Source organism: Heteronotia binoei, chromosome 7 (genome assembly GCF_032191835.1).
Source record: "Heteronotia binoei isolate CCM8104 ecotype False Entrance Well chromosome 7, APGP_CSIRO_Hbin_v1, whole genome shotgun sequence".
Lineage (NCBI taxonomy): Eukaryota > Metazoa > Chordata > Lepidosauria > Squamata > Gekkonidae > Heteronotia > Heteronotia binoei.
Genome location: NC_083229.1, coordinates 107815128 through 107827847, shown reverse-complemented (window position 1 = coordinate 107827847; position 12720 = coordinate 107815128). Strand labels below are relative to the sequence as shown.

Sequence of the window (12720 nt, the reverse complement as noted above, 5' to 3'; positions counted from 1 at the left end):
CCAATATCTTCTTCTTCTTCTACATACTTTTTATAATACAATCCCTTAACAAAATGTTGTTACACAGCACGGATTTGGTCTGCATGTGAACCTGGTTCAGATATACATGTTCCTCAGTTTATTTTTGCTATTCTGGAATACTGAACATTTAATGACTTCTATCTGGATGTGTGAACTGATTCAACAGAAAAGCATTGCATTAGGAAATTATGCAGCTCTACCTGCAGTGTTGTATTTGTGATGTGATTCACACCAACAAGCCATCACTTGGTAGTCATGGTATGATGAAAAAGCTGGTATCAATAAAAGAGTTTTTAGTAGGGCAAAATAGAGTAGTTAGACATGAGCTGAGTATTATGTAAAATGAATTCAATCAGAAATAGCATGGAGCTTGCTAAACAGGAAGAGATTACAGGATGTCATATGGACTGGACGATTTTCATGTGCTCTTCGTCTAAGCTTGAGATATTATCTCATATAGACAACAGACTAAAGTGATTCAGTCATCCTTAGTGTATCATCAAATATTTGTGGGAATATTGGTAAAGGAATGACGAATGCTGTGCCAGGCAAACCCTATTAACTTTTCAATCCTATTGTGGTGAAAAATTCTGTGGGCCTGTGCTGACTTGTGTCGGCTCTCCCGGAAGAGAGAGCACTGGGGATGTCATTTTTGTAGCACTTGCTTTATTTACAGATATACAAGAGCACTGGTAGAAGCAAAAATACACTTCCACAGGGAAGCAGATCCACAACTCATTTCAGATCACCACTGAGAAAGAGAGGCCCCATTGCTCCAAGAGCCTTCAGCCAGCTCCAACAATGTCTGTCCGCCCATCACTCTGCCTCTCTCTGAATCCAAACCCTCTACATTTTCCTTTCACGCAGACCCATCAGCTTCCTTTTTCCCTGGTCCAGCTAGGCCAAAAGCCCAACTCTTCTAACTCAGGTGGGGTGTTGGTCAGAGCTGTCTATAAAAACAATGAAGGGCCATCAAGCAGATAGCCACAGCCACTGAGACACAATACATTTTTGTAGGATAAACCGAGCCACAGTTATCAGAATCCAAGACAAAATGCTACACACAGTTGCTTGGGAGTCATTCCAACTGAAATCATGTTGCACATGTACCAACTCCTCTTGCCTGAGCTGGATCTCAACTGGCTGTATTCCACCCACCCCCATGAAAGGATTCCTTTAGTTCACACAACATGCAGCATCAGCTCACTGATTCAAATATGGAGCTACACCAATCGTCACTTCTTGCTCTGCTAAGCTCCAATACAGAAGAGAACTTGGCCAGAAGAAAAGCACCTGGTAAGAGGAATTACGGGAAGGGGAGTAGTGGAAGGGAAGAGGCTGCAGTACCCCTCACCCGTACATCCCTTTTGCTCTTTAAACTAGACCCTGCTACCATTGTGTGTGTGTTCAGGGTTGCTATGTTGTAAAACATATACCAGACACCATCCCTTGTAGGCCCAGAGTTTCTTCCTATCACAATGGAAACTATTAATTCTTAAATTTTAGTATTCCTTTCCTTCTACTGAGAGAACTCTAAATTCAAGTCATCTCACTTTCCTGTAATTTAAACATTTGTCTGTAAATTATACAAAGAACTGCTCTATTTTTTTGCAGCAGATTTTTGGTATTTTTTTAAAAAAATGTTTTGTACATTTTGCAGTAACAGCATGGACTAGGGAATTCTATGTTAAAGACATCTAATTATATGTGTGAAAAGTAATTGAAAGACTTGTCTCAGCCTGGCAATGCAAAATATTTGAACTCTGTCCCTAACAGTATGTTTTCTCTGTCATCATCTTGATTATTCTTTTTCAAGCCTGCTAGATTGGATTTTCTGAGGTCCATATAACATTCCCCACAGCTTGTGACTTGGAAATATCAGATTCATGATTCTGATACTCATAAGCTTCCTTATATCTGCATGTTATGACAAGAGGAAGGAAACTGATACATGGCTCAAACTTATTGTAGAAGCTTTTTCTTTATCCATCTGGCAAGCAACAGGGATTGTTGGAAGCAGAAGAATGTCTGCTAGATCAACCTAGATCACCATGTAGCTTTTCTGACTCCAGCTGTGGTAAGTCAAATGCCCCACAATGCTCACAAACAGGGCTTTTTTTGTAGCAGGAACTCCTTTGCATATTAGACTATACACCCCTGATGTAGCCAATCCTCCTGGAGTTTACAGTAGGCCCTGTACTAAAAACCCTGTAAGCTCTTGAAGGATTGGCTACATCAGGGGTGTGTGCAGGACTCAAATTCAGTAGGAGCTCACAGGAGCACAGCTCCTGAACCTTTCTGACAGTTCCCCCTCCTCCTCCCCACCTTGTCCATTGAATAGTAGGTGTAGCTGCATAACAATTTCTGGATGAGCTCCACCACCTATTTTTCTACAAAACGACCCCTGGGTGTGTGACCTAATATGCAAAGGAGTTCCTGCTACAAAAAAAAAAGCACTGCTCACAAATAGCCAATAAGCTATAATGGTCAGAGCAGATGGAATCCAACCAACTTTTCTGCTGGCTAACAAGGAAATAGGGGTTCCCTTTGCTCGCCAAAAGACAAAAACTATACAGTGGATCACAGGACTACAAAACCCATGTGGGCCAGGAGCTGTGGGGACAGGAAATGGGAAAGATTCAGTGGAAAAAGCTGCCTGGAATCAACCATACAAATGAGGAGATCCAAACCCATTTGATCACTGGGTGGCCTGGGGCCAGTCATATGTTCTAGGGTTACCAGGTCCCTCTTAGCAACAGGTGGGGGATGGGGGGACTTACCAGGAGCTGGAGAGAGGCTCAGGCTACACCACTGACAATGTGGTTACATTGTTTCTGGCATGTACTGGAAGTGACATCATCATGCCAGGACATCCTGGTGGCACTCTGGCATTTGGGCAAAAACTCTATTATAAAAGTGGCTTCTACCATAGAGTTTTTGCCCAAATACCAGACCCAGATATCACTGATGTGATGATGTCACTTCCAGTACATGCTGGAAGTGATGTTGACATGTTGCCAGCAATGTAGCTTGGTCCTCTATCCTGGTTCTGGTAAGTCCTCCTACCAGTCAGCTGGTGGTAAGGGGTGGGGGATCCCCTGCCTCCAGTGGAGAGCTGGCAACCTTATCTTAGTCTAACCTACTTCATAGAGTTGTTAGGAGGACAAAATCAAAAACAGCTATATACTTGATTTCTGAGGAGGAAGGGCATGATGAGAATGTAACAGATAGAACTGGGACACAATGGCACTAACCCATGCTCAGCACCTGCTAGTAATCAGAGGCATACAGCCTCTCACTCTGGAGATCCATATTTTAGTTTTCCCATGGCTGTTGTAAAGCCTGCCCTCCATCCACTTATCAAAACCATTTAAAAAGCTATCAAAGTTAATGTCAAGCATCACATTGAGGCTGTGAATTTCATATGTTAATTATGCCTTGTGTGAAGATGTACTTCCTTTTTATTTATCCTGAAATTAGTGCCAGTCAATTTCATTGCATGGCTTCAAGAACTGAGAGAGAATCACTTCTCTCTAGTCTCCATTCATGAGCCTCTATCACATACCCTCGCAGCATATTTCCCCCACATAAACAGAAGAGCTCAAGGGCTAAAGCACTCATTCAGAGATAATACTCCACCCTTCCCTTGATCTTTTGTACATCACTTCCTTTCTATGCTTTTTTATATTGGGGGAATCAACACTGTACATAGTATTTAAGTGTGGGAAAAACACTGCATTTGCAAGTATGCCACTTTAGCCCTGTGCAGACAACCCATCCATGAGTTGACTCACCGCACGGAGAGGGAGAGACGATGCAAGCACACTGGCTCCACCCCCTGCCACAGCACAGTCATTGAGTCATCTGAGCTGCAGGGTGCAAATGCATAAGGACATGCTCGTGTGTACTCCTCTCCCTGTGATCAATGACACTGCTTTCCCAACAGCGGTGATCTCAAGAGGGGGACAATGCTCCCTCTAAGCTGAGCAAGAATTCTACTCCGTGGGCCACTGGTATTAAAATTGTGAGCTACTCCATAAACTAGTTTGCTCTGGGGCCATCCTTCCTGAGTGAGACAAAAATGTGCAAGCTGGAGGCAAAAAAACTGTGAGTTAGCTCACACTAACTCAGCTTAGAGGGAACACTGGAGGGAGCAGCATGTGCATGAGCACTTCCTCCACATGTTTGCTCAGTACAGATGGTTTGCTGATTTCCCAGAGACTGGTAGGAGAACACCTTGCTCATTCCCTCTCCTGCACAGTGAGTCAATCTGCAGACAGGTCATCTGCACGGTTTTTGAAAATAAAAAAGGCATTCTCCAGCAACAACAAAAAGGGTTCAGCTTGGGGGCGTGGCGTCAGCGCGAATGGCGACAGACGTGTGAGGCTTTAGCTCCTGACCCGATCTCCTCACCCTCCCTCATCGACACAGGTTTTTATATCCTATTTCTTATCAGACTATGGGAAAATCGTCCCATAAAAAGAATAACTCATCTTTAGCTAGCGCTCGGCTTCTTAAATCCTTTCTGGACTCCAGCTCACAATCTGATCGCTCCCTGTCAAGGCCGCACAAAACGTCAAATATGGCAGATGGCGCTGCTAGTCTGCTTCCCTCACCAGATCTCCTCACAGCGAAAGAATTCCATAATACCCTGAGCTCATTTCAGTCAGAAATGCTAGACAACATGGCGGCTATACTCAAGCCAATTACAGATCAGATCAGCTCCTCACAAATCACTTTACAAGAAGCCACAGCCACAGCTAACTCAGCGTTAGAAACAGGCCTTACTAATCAAGAGGAAATCCGACATCTTCAGAGGCAAGAACGCTGGGCCACAGACAAAATTCTGGCACTAGATAACAAAGCGCGGGAACGACATGTTAAGCTGCGAGGCTTTGAAGAACACGAGGAAGGAACCTCAGACCTGGCCAGCTTCCTAGCATCGTGGTTTTCTTCAGCCCTTCAGCTGGAGGATGGCATCGCTCCATACATTGTTCGTGCTTATCGGCTGGGTTCAACCTTCTCCTCCCGCTCCCACAGCTCCCGAGATGTCATCATCGAACTGGCTGACATACGAGTTAAGAAAAAGATCTTAGACACTGCCAGAAACCTTAATGGTCTTCCTTATAAGGATAAGAAAATACTTGCTTTCCCAGATCTATCAGCAGAAACCCTGCAGAATAGGCATTTCCTCAAACCTATTGCTCAAAAGCTGGCCGCAGCAAGCATCCGCTATAGATGGTCGCCCTCAGGCAGACTTGTCATACATCGCCAAGGGAAAAGCTGGACTATTGAAGACCCTGAAGCTGGTTTGTATCTACTTCAGTCACTCAACATAGACGTTCCGATGGAGCTGGATCGTAAGTCACAAACGCGAAAATGGACCTTCGTGTCACCGCCTAAGGATCGTAAAATCTCAGCCCGTTCGCATGAACCAGCCCAAGCTCCGGACTCTATACAGTCACTGCAATCAGTAAACTCATCATAAACCTGCGTTGTTATCTTATGTTATCTTACTTTAAAGCTTTGTCTTATATGATAATTAACATCTGAGGGAGGGTGGGGGGGTGAGGGTAGAGTGGGGCTTGGCTCTCCAGCTCTCAAGAATGAGGGGAATGTGTAGTGGAAGGGTACAAGGACCCCGGTCTTGGGTGGTTTCCTGGGACCCACGGGTTTTCCCCATGTGCTGGTTACTGGTTCTGTTATTTAATGTATCCGATGGGAGTTCTGTCCCCCTGCAGACATCTTTCCAATCTATCTTTGACCATCATTTATATACAGAGGGGACAGAGAAAGGGGGAGGGGGGTGGGGATGAGGTGCACTTATTGCTGTTACTTGTATTATAGTGTTAGATATGCTGGTTACCACTTATGCTGCTACTCTAGTACGCCATCTGCTGTTCAACTAGGGATATCACATGATTGTCTATTAGTTCTGTATAGGTTTCTTTGCCTTTTTTCTAGTTCTTGTTTGTTTGACTTGACACTGATGCAGTTCATTTGTCCTAGGAACAAAATGTATATGCCTTCATGTTTTATGGGCTTGCTTTTTGGATCAGTGGCCCTTTTTCTCCTGTGCTTGTCATTTTTCTTTCTCAAAGGCCCGCCAAGTTGGCTTAAACTACTATTTCTATTTAGCCCTGTTATAGCAATTAGTACCTTTCCAATATCCCATTATATTCCCGCAGTAATCATAGATTGGGACACTGTCCTACATTCACTCACATACAAACCATCCTTTTTCATAGTCATGAGGTCTCATACTGCATTTCCCTGCTATGGATCTTACATTGTAATTGTCTATCGTCTCCGTCCTTTGTCCCTGACGGGAGACCTAATTTATAATCCATATATTTTGACCTAAATGGCCCTGGACCTAAAAATCTTTTCGCTGAACTGTCGAGGGCTTAATAGCAAAATCAAATCTAGACGCATCCTCTCAGGGTTGAAGAAACGTGCTCTAGACATTATCTTTCTACAAGAGACACACTTACGAAATGACATTGATCCCCTATTTCGCTCTGCCAATTTTCCTATGTCTTTCACAGCCTCTGGTTCCTCTCATGCCAGGGGGGTTGCCATTTTACTCTCACGTTCAGTTCAGTTTTCTTGCTTGGCCTCTGAGATAGATGAACGTGGTAGATTCCTTTTTGTTAAGGGTAGACTCAATGACGAAATCACAACCCTAGCTGCCATTTATGCGCCTAATTCGGGACAACTAGAATTTATCCGGGAGATTATGAACAAATTAAAAGCTTTTCAGGAAGGCCCTTTAATTATCGGAGCTGACTTTAATTTCCTTATGGACACTCGGCTAGACAGAAAATCGGAACATTCGCCTCTCCCCTCCCCCCCCCAGACGAGGCTTTTCCCCCTCAGGCTTGAATAAAATAATGTCAGAAATGGGGCTTACAGACTCCTGGAGGTTTCTCCATCAAAATGAGCGGGACTTTACCTACTTCTCTTCGCAGCATCAAACTCACACGCGCATTGATTATATCTTTATTTCTGATTCTCTTTGTAATGCTCTTGTAGATGCCTCAATTGAACCAAAACTCTGGTCTGATCACGCGCCAGTTATCTGCTCTATTAAGAAAACTGTACAATATGACCGTAGCTTTTCCTGGAGACTTGACAATTATTTATTATTAGATAAAGAACTTTTCAACCTAATCGAACAGGAAATTAAGGAATTTTTTAGCCACAATCTTTCTGATGACATCCCTTCCCAAACGGTCTGGGATGCGTGCAAAGCCTTCCTAAGAGGCAAAATTATTGCATTGTCTGCCACCCAAAAAAAGAAAAAACAACATCTTATTAACCTCTTGACTGAGAAAATCAAAGACCTTGAACTCCAACATAAGCACACTTGCAGCAAAAAAACATTTCAGCACTTGCAAGAGGAAAGGAAAAGGTTAGAGGCCCTGGATACTGAAAAAATCAAACGTAATCTGCTATTTACCAAACAAGCCTTTTGTTATCGGGGCCCAAAATTTCATAGGCTTCTAGCGTGGAAAGCCAAACAGCAAGCCACCAACCTGAATGTGAAGGGTCTCAGAAATCGCGAAGGCGTTGTATGCACTTCTTCAAAGTCTATTTTAGATATTTTTAGTCAATTCTACTCTTCTCTATACCAATCCAAGAACCCACCACCTGAAGCGATCTCTGAGTTTTTTCAATCCGTTACTACACTCCCCACTTTGCTAGAAGCCCACAAAAAGTGTCTTGACCGCCCCATTGATGAGCTGGAACTTGCTGAAGCCATCAAATCATTGCGCACAAACAAATCGCCGGGTCTGGATGGCTTCACTTCTGAATTTTATAAAGCTTATAGTTCTACATTATCTTCCTACTTACTATCTCTTTTTAACTATATTCTCGATTCTGGCTCAGTCCCTCAGTCTTGGAGTCTTGCCAAAATTATTGTTTTACACAAAAAAGAGAGAGATGAATTAGACCCCAAGTCTTACCGACCGATATCTCTTTTAAACACCGACTACAAACTTTTTACTAGCATCTTAACAAGGCGACTGAATAGTTTTATGGCAAATTATATTGCCTCTGATCAGTCGGGTTTCATCCCTGGTCGTGACTTAACTGATGTCACCCAAAAAACACTGAATTTGATTCATCATTGCAAAACCAAAGCTGTTCAGGATGCCTGCATCCTATCTATAGACATAGAGCAGGCCTTTGACTCGGTCGAACCTCTCTACCTGCACTCCTTACTAGAAAGAATGAATTTTGGTCCCAAATTTCGTACTCTTATTGACTCCCTCTATCTCTCTCCTTCAGCACTACTTCGGATTAACAACTTAAACTCAGCTATTTTCAGTCTGTCTAGAGGCACACGGCAAGGCTGCCCTCTCTCGCCCCTACTATTCGCTCTTGCAATTGAGCCGTTGGCCATCAAAATCAGGAGCGATGCTCGCATCCATGGTATTCTCGTGGGGACCAAAGCTTTTAAAGTTAGTCTCTTCGCAGATGATATAACCTTGTATCTTACCAACCCTTCCTCGTCACTTCCAGCAACTCACTCTCATCTTTCAGACTTCGCTATCGCCTCAGGCCTCACCATAAACTTTGATAAATCTCTCTTGCACCCCATTACCCTATCTTCTACCTCTATTTCTTTTATCAGCAAGCACTACCGATACAAATGGGTTAGAAAATCTTGGAAACACCTTGGTGTTCACATCCCGTTAGACTTCATTACTCTCCCAACCGTTAACCAGACAGAAATTTCCAAATCTATCAATTCTCTCCTATCCCACTCGGGGGAAAAAATGTTCACCCTTTTGGAGCGTATCTATCTAATTAAATCATTAATTCTACCTAAGATTGTGTTCTATTTACGGGCGGTCCCTCTGTGTGTTCCAGCCTCTCTGCTGCATAAATGGCAATCCCAAATAAATGAATTTGTGTGGCAGCATCGGAAGCCAAGGCTCAACTTTGCCTCACGTAGACGGCCTATTTCGCTGGGTGGATTAGCTGTCCCAGATATTTCAAACTACCATGATGCTATTATCCTCACTAATTTGGTGAAATATTATAGGTCCTCCTACGTGGTGGACTGGAAGTCGATTGAGGATTTTTATCTCAGGGCCCCCTCTTTCCAGGAGGAACTCTGGTGTGTGTCTAAGCGCGTCAAAACTTCTTCTTCGAACCCTTTTTTGGCTTCCATGCTGCAGGTTTGGTGTAAACACCGTAATAAGTTAGCTCCCCCGACCTCTTCCTTAACCACTTTTGTTAGACAGCCCTGGTTTGCTCCGGCGCTGAGTAAAGACTCGTTTATGCAATGGAAACGTCTAGGACTGACCCGATTTGCTGATGTTCTTCTTAAGGGGGTACTGAAAGATAAAGTGACTCTGGAGGCTGACTCTGACCTTCGACTACCCTGGTTCGAATACCTTCAACTTAAACATTTATTAGATACACATTCCTTCAGTCCCCCTCTGCGCGTCCACCTTGCTGGCTTTGAAAAGATCCTATTTGGTGATTCAATCCCGATCAAAGGACTGATATCAAAAATATATAAATTGCTACTCAGCCCCCTTAATGCAAAGCCGCACTCCTATCAAGGTGCCTGGGCTCGAGATTTGCAGATGGAACTAACTGAGGAGCAATGGCGAGCCATCTGGGGTTCTTCCATATATAAAACAAAAGCAATGAATGTCCAACTTCAAGCCCTTAAAGTCCTTACACGATGGTACCGTACCCCAGTGCAGCTAGCGCACTTGTCTTCCATCTCACCCCTCTGTTTCAAGAACTGTGGACAGAGGGGCACTTTTCTCCACTCCTAGTGGCACTGCCCAATCATAAATAGCTTTTGGAGACAAATCTATCAAGAAGTACAAGAACTCACATCATACTCTCCTCCATTTACGCCCAAATTTGCCCTTTTAAATCTTCTAGATAACTCAAATATCCCCGAATCTGCAGAGGAATTGATCTCACTCATGTTTGTGGCTGCTAAATTTGCAATAGCTCTAGTTTGGAAACAACACTCTCCCCCCTCATGACAAACTTGGTGGTTAAAATTGTGGGATTATTTTGCACTGGATAAGCTCACTTATGACTTAGGCCCTCATCGTTCCCAACAAATTGCTTCCTCAAATTTTATAGAAAAATGGCGACCTTTCATTGATAAAGTTTATGCTGATAATAGAATCCCCAATGCCTCATACCACAGTATATTGATGTCCTGTCAATTACTTTCGTAACTGCACTCTGTAATGTTTCATGGTGTTATGTTTTGATATTTGATGCATACTCATGGTTTTCGTTTGTTATATCTGTATCGCACTTCTTAACTCAATAAAGCATTCTTAAGTTTAAAAAAAAAGGGTTCAGCTTCACATAGGTTGCTTATGGACCTCATAAATCGAATTCTGTCACAAGTAAAATGCATCAGTCAGTGCTGGTTATCTTTTGTGTAACATCAGAGTAGGTAAGCCAAGGCAAACAGAAGAGCTGTGATAAATCCATACAGGGCTACTGTTCCTGTGGCATTAGAGCACAACAGATGCAACTTGAAATAAGGGGTTTTAATGATGTATTACTTAGCTAGTTATTTATGTGCTATGGTGTATATATATATTGTACAGTCCTGTTTCCATCGAGGCCTAACTAAAGGTCCCTCAAAAGAACAGGTTTTTGGCCTTTCCTCTAAGTGCCCAAAAGACATAGAGGTTGGGAGTTGTACATCAGGAGTTCCCAAACATGTTTTAAAAAGGAAAAGCAGTCATGCCAAACCACAAAACATAGTCTGAGTCCAGTGACACCTTTAACACCAACAAAGTTTTATTCAAGATATGAGCTTTCATGTGCATGCACACTTCCTCAGATACATTGAAATGGAAGTTAACAGTTCATATATATATATAGACAGATGCCTCTACTCAGGTGAACAGCAAGTTACCATAGAACTTCTTCTGTCTAGTACTGCTTTTACAGCTGTTGCCTTAACCAACAGCATACAACTTAACGAAGATGTTTTGACATATGTAAAGGCCAGACAGCAATAACAAATTTATACTGAACTTGTTTGTAAAAGTTTTTATATATATATATATATATATATATATATATATATATATATATATATATATGCTGTTTCCTAACCTGGATCTGGCAACTTCACACACACACACCCAGTATGGGGTGGGGTGGCAACCCTATACATGCTTCCGTTCATGTGATCAGTTCTAGGATTGTTCATAGAAATACAGTTTAATGGGAGGGTCCTCTCTTTTTATTTTGGTCCTGCCGCTTGTCTCCATTTATTTCCTTTATAAGCCAAATACTATGAGATAGCCACAATTGGTTGCTATGCAACTAACTCTGCTATTCCAGCTGTAACAACCTATAAAAGAGATTGGGGGGAGGTTTTGTTTGTTTATTTTAATTGGAAATGTTCTTAAAGTATCCTTGTAAGTCAACTTGAACCATGAGGAAAGGCTGGGTAAAAATCTTTTAATAATCAATCAAACAAAAACCTATATTTCCCACAGGAGAAGGGAATGATTTGCAGGTAAATATATTTTAATAACCTCATATAAGTAATTGAGGCACTGATTAATTGCCATTTTCCTCATCCCCTCAGTTTCCCCAACATCATTATGAATCACCTCACAGTTTAATTGTAAATCTGACCCCCATATATTTGGAAAAAGCTAGAGAATGAGGTCAGGTACACACATTAGATATTTGTCGACAGAACTGGGGAACCCCCTGGGTTTGTAGAAAAATCCAGCATAAAAATAAAAAGTTTTGTTATACACTTGAGATCTTGTAATAATATGGCAATAGTCTGCAGCTATAGTTTTGGAGAAGGGGAGGAACAGTTGTGATGAAGTGGGAGCCACTGCTCCCCCCTCTCCCGTTTGCCTTTTACGGCATCAGCAAGCCAGCCACTAGTGACTCCTGCTCACCTGCCACACCAGTTGTGAGGGCCTCTGCCCCACCTGCTGGCATTGCAGGTGAGTGGATGAGGAGTAGCTTCTGCTGCATGAACCAATCAAGTGGTGGAGGGAGCTGCAGCTGTGTCATCCAGGTGGGCAGAGTCAGTCACAATGTGGGTGAGTAGGCTGGCCAAGTGATTGGTTGGCCTGGTGAGCAAGTGGGTAGGATGGGATTCCACCGTATGAGTCTCTCCCCCACATGTAAGTACACCAATTAAATCAATAAAAAAGATGCATGTGATTATAAGGAGATTACTCTTCCCAGGATATCTGACACTGTCCCAAATGACAGATTTATGGTTTCTTCTACGATCATACCTGCCCGCAGTAATTGCAGATGAGAAGCAGTAATATAACGCTAGTGGCTAAGGTACATTTTATACACAGATAATTGCCTTTTTAAATTGTTTTGGTCTGGTAAATGTCCCATTTCTTCGAAACCATGTTGTGAAACTAGATCTAGATCTTCAAGAGCTTTTCATATTAGCTTTTCATATAATTCTCTATCTCAGAGTTATACTAGATGAGACATCAAAATATTTGTTTCCTAAAGCTAAACTGAAGTTACATGCAGCCCAATTTGGATAGATGCAACACATTTAGGAGAAAGGAGGTTTAATCCTTCCATCCCTGCTTACTTTTGCCTACAAAAACTGCCCTCCCCTTGTCTTTGGAAGGAAAAAAAGACGGGCATGAATGGGCCTTGATTGCCCTGGGCAGCTCTGGCTGTTCAGCC

General features: G+C 42.7%; 1 protein-coding gene across 1 annotated transcript in view; it reads left to right on the top strand.

Annotated features, from left to right (window-relative positions):
- LOC132575417 (enoyl-CoA delta isomerase 2-like) overlaps positions 1 to 12720 on the top strand; it is a 46198-nt gene that overhangs the window by 23882 nt on the left and 9596 nt on the right. The window lies entirely within an intron of this gene.